Raw genomic sequence first — 12382 nt, forward strand, 5'->3', positions numbered from 1 at the left:
TCGCAACTGGAATTCTACCTTTGTGGTTCTTAGCTATGAAAACTATTTTTTTCCTTTGACGTTTTTCGATTTGTATCCGTTGTTGTTGTTGTTGTGGTCTTCAGTACAGAGGCTGGTTTGATGCAGCTCTCCATGCTACTCTATCCTGTGCAAGCTTCTTCATCTCCCAGTACCTACTGCAACCTACATCCTTCTGAATCTGTTTATTGTATTCATGTCTTGGTCTCCCTCGACGACTTTTACCCTCCACGCTGCCCTTCAATACTAAATTGGTGATTCCTTGATGCCTCAGAATATGTCCGACCAAGCGATCCCTTCCTCTAGTCAAGTTGTGCCACAAATTTCTCTTCTCCCCAATTCTATTCGATACCTCGTCATTAGTTATGTGATCTACCCATATAATTTCAGCATTCTTCTGTAGCACCACATTTCGAAAGCTTCTATTCTCTTCTTGTCTAAACTATTTATCGTCCACGTTTCACTTCCATACATGGCTACACTCCATACAAATACTTTCAGAAACGACTTACTGACACTTAAATCTATAGTCGATGTTAACAAATTTTTCTTCTTCAGAAACGCTTTCCTTGCCATTGCCATTCTACACTTTATATCCTCTCTACTTCGACCATCATCAGTTATTTTGCTCCCCAAGTAGCAAAACTCCTTTACTACTTTAAGCATCTCATTTCCTAATCTAATTCCCTCAGCATCACCCGATTTAATTCGACTACATTCCATTATCCTCGTTTTGCTTTTGTTGATGTTCACCTTATATCCTCTTTTCAAGACACAGTCCATTCCGTTCAGTTACTCTGCCAGGTCCTTTGCTGTCTCTGACAGAATTACATTGTCATCGGCGAACCTCAAAGTTTTTATACCTTCTCCATGGATTTCAATTTTTACTTCGAATTTTTCTTTTGTTTCCTTTACTGCTTGTTCAATATACAGATTGAATAACATCGGGTACAAGCTACAACCCTGTCTCACTCCCTTACCAACCACTGCTTCCCTTTCATGCCCCTCGACTCTTATAACTGCCATCTGGTTTCTGTACAAATTTTAAATAGCCTTTCTCTCCCTGTATTTTACCCCTGCCACCTTCAGAATTTGAAAGAGAGTATTCCAGTCAACATTGTCAAAAGCTTTCTCTATGTCTACAAATGCTAGAAGTCTGCCTTCGGCGGTGCTACGGCACGGACGTCTGTTTACGTTCCTGCCGGAGAAGTTCGCGCTCGCGCAGTTGTTTACCTCTTCGGCGTACTCGTGCGTTTAGACGGCTCGATATAGAATGGCACATGCATACCGAAAGTCGACCCTCAAGATTAGTTTTTCGAATGCATATGCGAGACCGAAAGCCTACGAAATAGAAAGGTTCCTACGAGACGAAGTTAAACTTGACTACAACGAACTTATCGGCATCCACCTCTCCACAGTGAGCAGTGTTGTTTACGTCAAGCTGATTAACGATGCAGTATGTGACAGAATCATCCGAGATACTAAACATGGACTCAAATTTCGTCACTCTGATGGACATGTTGGAGAAGTAACTATTGATCATGCAGGACTGGGCTTACGAAACATACGTATTTTCGAACTTCCCTTCGAGGTTCCGTCTGACTTGGTCGTTGACGCCTTACGCCCATATGGAAGAGTGCTTAGCCACGTTGAGGAAAAATGGTCCAACTTCACGATTTACCCCGTTCTCAATGGGGTGCGTCAAATCAGAATCGAACTGACACAACATGTACCCTCGTACTTGTTCATCGGCGGATGCAGAGCTATAGTCATCTACGATGGACGATCATCTACGATGGACAACCCAAAACATGCTCAGGCTGCGGGAAAGAGGGCCACGTCCGTTCCGAATGTATGCAGCGGAGGATAGTGCAAGTTCCAAACGGCGAACCCGTACCTCCGTCCACGTTGACGCCGCTGCCACTAACGTATGCGGACGCATTTCGAACGCATCCCATCCCGAAGAATGACCAGCTACAGAATCCTGACAGTTTACGGCAACCGACTGCGGCAGAGACAGCCTCCAGTGACGAAACGACGCACACCTCTGCCGCTCCGGCGCCGACGACGCACTTAACCGAGCGGAAAGGATCGGTAGGTGAAATGGAAATTGATCCTGCTGTTGTGCCGACAGCTGCTTTCGTCCCTGAGCACCGGGAGTCACTTCCGCACTCGGATACGGAGGCGCACACGCGCAAACAACGATCGTCGAAGCGCCACAAGAAACGACGGCTAGCGCCGTCGGATACCTGCTTACTGCAGTCCACGTCAGATGGACTTGGGTGTAACGTCGATACAGTGCATCCGGATGCGCAACGGGAGGTTCTACCTCCCACACAGCAGTACGACGCGAATCATGCTCCACAGGGGCTGCATACAGACACACCGGACGGAAAGCCGACGGAAGGAGTCCCTCCACCCACCGCGGCAACGCCACCGCCTTCGGCCAGCCCGGCCGGAGAGACACGACGGGAGCTGGACCTCCAGCACAGGAACTGGGCCGACGAATCCGATACTGACACCCACACCGACGACGCACCCGCAATGGCGAGTGCTGCGTCCACCGGATGTTAACCGCGCAGAAGATGCAGACTGACGCACAGACAGCATGTCACCGGGCAGTAGCACACAAATTAATATAAGCGTTCATGTGCGCTTTACGCACTGAGGAACAGCGGCAGGCATATCGAACAGCCTCTGTTAATATTAATACGATCATAACGCCTGTCAAATTGCAATTATTAAGAGACATGTTGCATGCGTCAGACGTCGACATCGTTCTGCTGCAGGAAGTATGTGTTGAGAGCTTCCCCGACCTCTATGAGTACGATACGTACATTACACCTACTACCGACGGCGGCAGCGGAACAGCGATACTTCTACGTAGCGGCATAGTAGCCGAGGACGTGGTGTACCTGCCGTCAGCGCCAGGACTGGCGCTCACAATGCTGGGAGTACGGCTCGTTAACATTTACGCGCCGTCGGGGTCAGACAGACGGCGCGACCGAGCCCGATTTTACGCAGAGGAGATTGCAACACTATTCTCAGGTCGGTATGAACATGTCTTATTTGGAGGCGACTTCAACTGCGTGCTCGCACCAAAAGATCAACACCCACGTTATACTTCATGCCCGAAGCTGCGGCAACTCATACAGGACATGAATCACATTGATTCGTGGGAGAAGATACATGGCGGCAGACGTGGATACACCTACGTCACGAGTCACTCTGCAAGTCGTCTCGATCGCATTTACGTAACACGTCGTCTCGAACCTGCGATCCTCGATGCGGAATTGTGGCCTGTCGCCTTTTCAGATCACATAGCATATATAAGCACGGTCTCCCTGGGTCGTCAACAAGTGTGGAGGAGTCGCAGTGTTTGGAAACTGAATACAGCACACCTTAGGGAACCTGAGTGCAGACGCTTAGTCGAAGACATTTGGCACGTGTGTGAACGACGCCTCCCGACATATCCGACGACTTTGCAGTGGTGGCTGGAATGTGTTAAGCCTGCATTGCGCCGAGCGTTAATTGCATACGGAAGAGAGCAGATGATGTGGAGGCGATACACGACGGAATTTTATTTCACGATGCTCCGCGAACTTTCTGTACAAGCACCTTCACAGGAGCTTCGTGCCGGTATAAAACGAGCACAGGCCCAAATAGTTTCCATAACGCGCCGCCGACTGGAGGGTGTCGCAATCCGTGCAAGGGCCTTTGAACGAGTCCGTGGAGAATCCCCGTCGATGTATCACGTTATCAGAGAAAAACAACGTAGCCGCAGAACCTTAATACAGACGGTCGTACTGCCAGATGGTCGCCGCATGACAACGCAAAAAGACATTGCCAACGCTTTCGTGGAACACTACGGTCATCTCTATGAAGAAGCGGCACACGATCAGGCAGCCTTTCATGAGGTCCGACGAACGCTCTCCGCATGTCTCGACGAATCGGCCAACTGGAGTTAACAGGTGAAATCACAGTTGACGACGTAATGGAAGCGATTGATAAGGAAGCGTCGCACAAATCGCCGGGGCCCGACGGGTTTCCGTTAGAGTTCTATCGTACATTTAAAGATCTCATGATTCCACGATGGACTGCCATGTACTGCGAATTGATGTCTCCCAACGTGCCTCTTCCACCCTCCTTCGTGGAAGGAATGATCATCCCCATCCACAAACCATCTGGCTGCACAGGGATACAGGCCTACCGGCCACTGACCCTTCTTAATTGCGACTACAAGATCTACGCCAGGATACTTGCAGCACGCTTTAAACGCGTAATACGCCAAGTGATTTTACTCGATCAAACCCAGCTAGGAGGAGATAGCAATATACAAACGGCACTCAGCGACTACCGCGATGTTATCGCACTGGCTTCAACATGTCGTCTCCGGGGTGTATTGGTATCGATAGACTTCGATCGCGCATTTGACAGGCTGAGTCATGCTTATCTCACGGACGTGATGACGAAAATGAAGTTTCCGGAAAGTTTTGTCACCGTCGTCATGAGACTACTCCACGGAGCCGCATCCAAAGTGCTCATCAATGGACGCTTGGTGGGGCCCATCACCATCTCACGATCGGTCAGACAAGGGTGCCCGCTGTCAACGATATTGTATGCCATCGCTGTAGAGCCGCTGCTTAGCGGGCTCCGGAATCAACTCCAAGGAATGACGATAAGGCACAACAAGTTTATATGCCGAACATACGCAGATGACCTAGTGTTTTTAGCACGGTCAGGCAACGAGGCAAGAGCGGCCTTGCATTGGATTCATTTGTATTGTATGGCTACGGGAAGTCACCTGAACATGGCAAAGCCGGGAGCGATGAACATCGGAAGAGGACTCCCGACAGGAAGTGTAGCACCATTACAGTCGATCAACAAGATGAAATGCCTAGGAATTATCTTCACTACAGACGTTCGACGCACGGTGGCATTGAGATACAGACATCTTCTGCAAACAATTCGTGCGAGTGTCCGAAGTCACAGGTTAAGGGCACTGGATATGATACAACGGGTCACCTTTGCCAACACTTATCTAGCCTCTCGCATCCCCCACCTGGCACAAGTTCTTCCTATGCCGGTGGTGTTGGCCCGCCGAATTCTGGCGGCACTAGGATATTTTGTGAGCACAGGTCTGCTTTTTAAGGTAGGATACGAAACCCTCACCCTTCCTCGTAGTCGTGGAGGTCTTGGACTAGTCCACGTACGCGACCGAGCAGTGGCTATTTATGTAACCACAATGATAAAGATGTGGACACGACACCAGACAAGTCTGACGGGCAGCTTGATAGACGAACTCGCTCCACCTTCTCGTTCGGCTCCGGTAGGGGTGGCTCACATCTCACCATCGCTTGCCCATATGCGAACCTTCTTTGTGGAACACAGTTATGTACATATGGAACTACCGACTACCAGGACGGCAACGGCACGTGATATATATCACATCTTGACTCGACGACGGCCGAATAATGTCGTAGAGCGCCGCCAACCAACAGTTACGTGGTCAGTGGTATGGCGTACAGTGCACCACCCACACCTTGGTACGGGAACGCGCGCACTGTGGTATCAGGTGGTAAATGGGAAATATGTGACTCGTTCCAGGTTGCATACAATTCATATGGCGGACGAGCCACTGTGTCCGCAGTGCAATGTTATAGACACTGAAGAGCATCGCCTGATATGCGGTCCTTCGGCGGACGTATGGTGTTTGGTCAAAAAAATGATCGCCTTCCTCCTTCGGGTGGGGCCGCGAACAATAGAACCACGCACACTACTTCTCCCAGATAGGACATATTATCCCCGAACGAAGACAAACGCATTGCCTTGGATTCGAGGTTTGACTGTGCGTTATCTTTCCCGAGACGGCAGTAAGAATGTGCTTGACTTTTGGGCCTTACTACAGGAACATCACTCACAGCTTGTGAGACATCCGAGATATCGAACATATTACGCAAATTTTTTAGGGAGTGCCTTGCTTGATCCCACACCCAGTTGGGGTGTCCCGGGTAGGTGAATGTAATTATTGTCTATAAGTATCAGAACAAGAAAGGACCAGGACAGTGGAGAGGATCCACAAACACACGTGAAGACGTACCCGACACCGACGCGAGGTATGACGGGATTAGCGAGGTACGCGCCTAAAAGAGGAACGTAGACCGTTATTCTTTTGTACTGACAGAAGCAGGATATTTTATTTTATTTTTTTCACTATCATGTAAAATAAAAAAAAGTCCACTTACTTACGTTTCCCAGAAAAAATTTATTTTATAAAGTCATCGTCTTATATATTAAAAAAAATGCTAGAAGCAGTTTATGTTTGTTATTGTTACACCGAATAAAAAAAAACAAAAAAACAAAAAAAAGATGGATAGAGCGTCTGCCCTGTAAGCAGGAGGTCCCGGGTTCGAATCCTCGTCGGAGCACACATTTTCAACTGTTCCCGCTGACATATCAACGCCTGTATGCAGCTAGGGGTATTCATTTCATTGTAATTTCACGGTAGTATTCATTGTTATAGTGTTACGAATCTCCCTTAGACACGTAATCTGCATCATGTTCTTGTTCAGATCATTGAAAACTGTTCTCGCATCAACGGGCATAAAAAAATTACTCCGTTCGATCAGGTCTCTGAAGTCCCAACGGCACCGGCCTACCGCCTTGTTATCCTCAGCCATAGACGTCATTGGATGTGGACAAGGAGGGGCATGGGCCCAGCACACAGCTCTCCCGAGGCCGTTGTCAGATTTCGTGACCGGAGCCACAACTGCTGAATCAAGTAGCTCCTCAACTTGTCTCACAAGGGGTGAGTGCACCCCGCTTGACAACAGTGCTCGGCGGAAGGTCATCCATCCAAGCCCAATATTATTGCCACACAGTTACATAAATTGGCCCTACGATATTAATGTTCATTACACTGTGTCTCAATATTTTCAATACATACAGCGGCTTTCTTCAGTATCGCAACTGGAATTCTACCTTTGTGGTTCTTAGCTATGAAAACTATTTTTTTCCTTTGACGTTTTTCGATTTGTATCCGTTGTTGTTGTTGTTGTGGTCTTCAGTACAGAGGCTGGTTTGATGCAGCTCTCCATGCTACTCTATCCTGTGCAAGCTTCTTCATCTCCCAGTACCTACTGCAACCTACATCCTTCTGAATCTGTTTAGTGTATTCATGTCTTGGTCTCCCTCGACGACTTCTACCCTCCACGCTGCCCTCCAATACTAAATTGGTGATTCCGTGATGCCTCAGAATATGTCCTACCAAGCGATCCCTTCCTCTAGTCAAGTTGTGCCACAAATTTCTCTTCTCCCCAATTCTATTCGATACCTCGTCATTAGTTATGTGATCTACCCATATAATCTTCAGCATTCTTCTGTAGCACCACATTTCGAAAGCTTCTATTCCCTTCTTGTCTAAACTATTTATCGTCCACGTTTCACTTCCATACATGGCTACACTCCATACAAATACTTTCAGAAACGACTTACTGACACTTAAATCTATAGTCGATGTTAACAAATTTTTCTTCTTCAGAAACGCTTTCCTTGCCATTGCCATTCTACACTTTATATCCTCTCTACTTCGACCATCATCAGTTATTTTGCTCCCCAAGTAGCAAAACTCCTTTACTACTTTAAGCATCTCATTTCCTAATCTAATTCCCTCAGCATCACCCGATTTAATTCGACTACATTCCATTATCCTCGTTTTGCTTTTGTTGATGTTCATCTTATATCCTCTTTTCAAGACACAGTCCATTCCGTTCAGTTGCTCTGCCAGGTCCTTTGCTGTCTCTGACAGAAATACATTGTCATCGGCGAACCTCAAAGTTTTTATACCTTCTCCATGGATTTCAATTTTTACTCCGAATTTTTCTTTTGTTTCCTTTACTGCTTGTTCAATATACAGATTGAATAACATCGGGTACAGGCTACAACCCTGTCTCACTCCCTTACCAACCACTGCTTCCCTTTCATGCCCCTCGACTCTTATAACTGCCATCTGGTTTCTGTACAAATTTTAAATAGCCTTTCTCTCCCTGTATTTTACCCCTGCCACCTTCAGAAGAGTATTCCAGTCAACATTGTCAAAAGCTTTCTCTAAGTCTACAAATGCTAGAAACGTAGGTTTGCCTTTGCTTAATCCATCTTCTAAGATAAGGCTTAGGCTCAGTATTGCCTCATGTGTTCCAACATTTCTACGGAATCCAAACTGATCTTCCACGAGGTCGGATTTTACCAGTTTTTCCATTCATCTGTAAAGAATTCGTGTTAGTATTTTGCATCCGTGGCTTATTAAACTGATAGTTCGGTAATGTTCACATCTGTCAACATCTGCTTTCTTTGCGATTGGAATTATTATATTCTTCTTGAAGTCTGAGGGTATTTCGCCTGTATCTTACATTTTGCTTACTAGATGGTTGAGTTTTGTGAGGGCTGGCTCTCCCAAGGATATCAGTAGTTCTAATGGAATGTTGTCTACTCCCGGGGCCTTGTTTCGACTTAGGTCTTTGAGTGCTCTATCAAACTCTTCACGCAGTATCATATCTCCCATTTCATCTTCATCTACATCCTCTTCCATTTCCATGACTTGTATCCGTAACAGCAACAATTATTCACTTTTTCTGTTACCAGTAAATAAATGCGTAAAAATGCGGCAAGTTAGTCCAATATTAAACGTGCAGTCTTAGCTCAAAATGTAAGCAAACGGCGTTATGCAAATGTCACGTGACAATTTTATGCTGCCAACATTGGCAGTACACTACGCTAACTCATGCTGTATAAGAATTTCTTGCGAAAAAAAATTGTCTGTACTTTTGTTTAACTGTCTACTGTGGTGGAAACACTCACTAATCCTTTTCCACTCCAATGTCAGTCTTTTCCGACGTACTGATTTTCCGCTCTGGCTCCAGTATCGAACGACGTTCGGCGTACTGCTTTCCTTATGTATATATATGATTTTCTCTTTTTTTGTTAGCCTGCTATCGCTCGCAGTCCAGTAAGTTTTGTCACGTACTACCGATTCTTGGAGTGTTACGCGCTCCTTCGTGGCACACTGTCTTGATATAGCGCGTATTAATTTCACTAGTCCGTCGAACTATTGGTCCTGGCTCAGCTTCGTAATACTCGGAGTAGTGTAAAAAGTGATATGCAATGCCTTTGTCGTATCCCTTTCCGCGATTATAATGCTGAATAGTATTACGGACGGATTAGGACGTTAAGCTCGGCTTCCCTCTTGGTGTTATTCGAGAGAAGTAGGCTTCGGGTTTCACCCTCTCCCTTCCCTTCAGTAACAACACAAACCCAACACTGCAATGTCCAAACATTCATCACAGTCATCCATGAGGCACTTTGGCCACTTTGGCCACTTTGGATTAAATCTCATTCCAACACTAAACACAGTGACAATGCGGATCTACTAGCGAGGGATGCAATTACCAGCGAAAAACATTTGGACATGTAACTCCCATACATAGATTACCTCCTGAAACTTAAACAACAAGCGATTTTTTCGTGGCAGGAAGAACAGGACGAAAGTCAAAACACAAGAGGTAAATGCTATGCAATTATACAATGATTCATACCAAGACAGAACATGGTTTGTAAAGTACAGAAAACCAAGGAAAATAATAGCAAAGGCCCTACATTGCGAGAACACGCCTGAACCATAGATCTTTCCAGGCACACTTCCATGAAATCGGCGTACTGGAGACACCTTACTGTCCGTGTGATGCCATCACAATTGACCATGTAAATCACATCCTATTTCAGTGCAAGCTTTGCGAGAAATACAGACTCAAATTTTGAAAGGAGCTCTCGAACCTCGGTTACTACCAGCCACTTTTCACTATCCCAGTACTTGGATATACGACCAGGAGTGCGTGCGACGCTACAGTCAGGTTTACTGCATAACAATCTAAAAGGAATGATGGTCATTGAACTTAATCAATGAACTAAATTGACTGTTTTAATACAAACAGGAGGTTAGCTGTCAACTGTCTCTATTAGTCTAATTGATCACATATAACAGTTTCAGTCTTAGGACAAATTTACGCATCTATACACTAAAACGTATGTATGACGAAGGCGAAATTATACCTTGCTATATTTGTCAATTCTTTTAAGTTGTGATGGCTAAGAAGTTTATATGCTAGAAGCCAAAGTAAAGCAGATATTCTTTCAAGAGCCGTTTGCTCTTAACAATCAAAAATTTTCATATTTATTTAGTGGTTTGTCCAAACTGGAATTGGTTTACACATATAGATAATAATTATTTTACTCAGACCAATCTTTCGCGCTTTTACGAGTAGCTGGTTAAACGATGCCGAACACTTTTCCATTATATGTGCCGACGTCTTTCTGCATCTTAACTAAAACGAATTTCTATAATTTTAAAAAGTCACTGTAACTCCGTATCTTCAAACAAATACACTTTTCCTTGATACTATATGTATACTTTTCATTACAAAAAATAAATTATGTTTACTGAATGAAGTTTCAACTATAATTGCAAAGGCAGCAGTTATAATCTGAAGTACAACTGAACAGCATCTCTTTACGATCAAAGTTCGTAGAAAAATAAGGCTGGGCGGTAAGTATTCTGTGCTGCTACTGGCTTACGCTGACGTCACTAAGGCAAAGCGTCTGACTCGGGAACAACGCTATAACACGAGAACCGCGCATTTATGGACGTATTTATGGTACATTTCAGTTCCTACAGAAATAATGAAATGTAAATTGATATTCTGCTATTGTTAGAATGTCACCTCTAGATCGAGTAATGTAATTAGATTTTAAACAGACACTGCTGATTAAAAAAAAAAAAATCAAGCGCATTGCGATTAAAACCTGCAAAAAAAAAAAAAAGCGCGAAGTGCAGGCGACTCAAAGATGGCTTTACAACTTTGATATAATACAGGAATTTATTGATATAATTAACAGAATCGGTAGCTGTGTCATGCTGTAGCAAACAACGTCAAGTCTGATGTATGCAGTGCATCAGTACATCATTCCGCCACCAGGAGCGCCAGCATAGTGCACAGCTGGAAGACATTTGCTATAGCCCCAAAGTTAATGTTCTGTGCCTTTAGCAAACTGAAAGTGTATGGCCCTTTCTTCTTCATGGAGGTAACGGTCACTGGTATTGTGTATATGGATATGCTTGAAAACTTTTTAATTCCACCGATCGATGAATATGACCGAGATGGGATGATTTACTACCAGCAAGACGGGGCACCATCTCATTTCCTCACAGAAGTTCGATGTTTTCTCTATAATCGCTTCCCAGGTCGGTGAAGGGCCAATCACATGCCCACCTCGCTCTCTAGACTTGACATTACTGGATTTCTTTCTCTGGGGCTTCATTAAAGACCGTATATATATGTTTTTCCCTTACCAAACAACTTGGCCGCCCTGAAAAATCGAATCTACTGCGCCGTTGCTCAAGTTAAGCCCAATTTTCTGCAACGGTTTAGTTTGGAAAGCATTTAAATTACCTAATCAAACCAGAACTTCACTGAAAATACCAGGTGGCAATTGAAACTGGGGCTTACCCAAGAATGCAGGATTGATACTGCAGCTAGACGGCATTCGAATTGTTTCCTGAAAAAAATTTAATTTTTCCGCCCAACGGTGCGCAAAGAAATCGACTTGCAAAATGATGTCCTCTTCGACTCATAGAATCCGTTTTGACCCTGTGAAAAACTTCTGATTTGACTGGGTGAAAATATTTTGCCCGGTATTCGATTAATTTCAAGAGACATAGGTGCATTTTTTATTACTTTCTTCATTGTGAGGACATTTCGTTGATTACAACTGGCTTCGAAGATTTTTAGCACGATCTTGCAGTTTTATGCACATGCTTTTCATACGAGCATTTCTTCTCTGTAACACCGCTCGTAATTCTGTAAACTGGCTTTATCTGAACCACCCGGAACATCTGTAAATGTACATTTATCGGCGCTCTTCCTCTGTGGTGAAAGATTTTGCAAAGTCTCTATGCTTTTTCTATGGATCTCACATTTGTTGAAAGATTTCCTCCCTCCTTCTGCTCCATGTGGTGTGCTAACACTGGCGTTACAATTACAAGGCAAATTACACGACGGAAATGCATCGCCCTAAAGCACTCATCTCTGCAGTAAATTTAGCAGCTCCGAACGCTAGCCTCTAACATAATCAGTTTCTTTGAAATGGCGAGAGCGTATTCTAGCATTTTCAACATTCACAGCGTCTTTTCTACAGCATTCCGACAGCCAAATCCTTTGCAGACTTGCTTCGCGAGGGGAAGCATGAAAATGATTTGGTTTTGCGATTGTGAGAATTACAGCACAAACTGAAACTGCTTGCACACAATCATAAT

The sequence above is a fragment of the Schistocerca cancellata genome, chromosome 2, assembly GCF_023864275.1.
Source record: "Schistocerca cancellata isolate TAMUIC-IGC-003103 chromosome 2, iqSchCanc2.1, whole genome shotgun sequence".
Taxonomy (NCBI): Eukaryota; Metazoa; Arthropoda; class Insecta; order Orthoptera; family Acrididae; genus Schistocerca; species Schistocerca cancellata.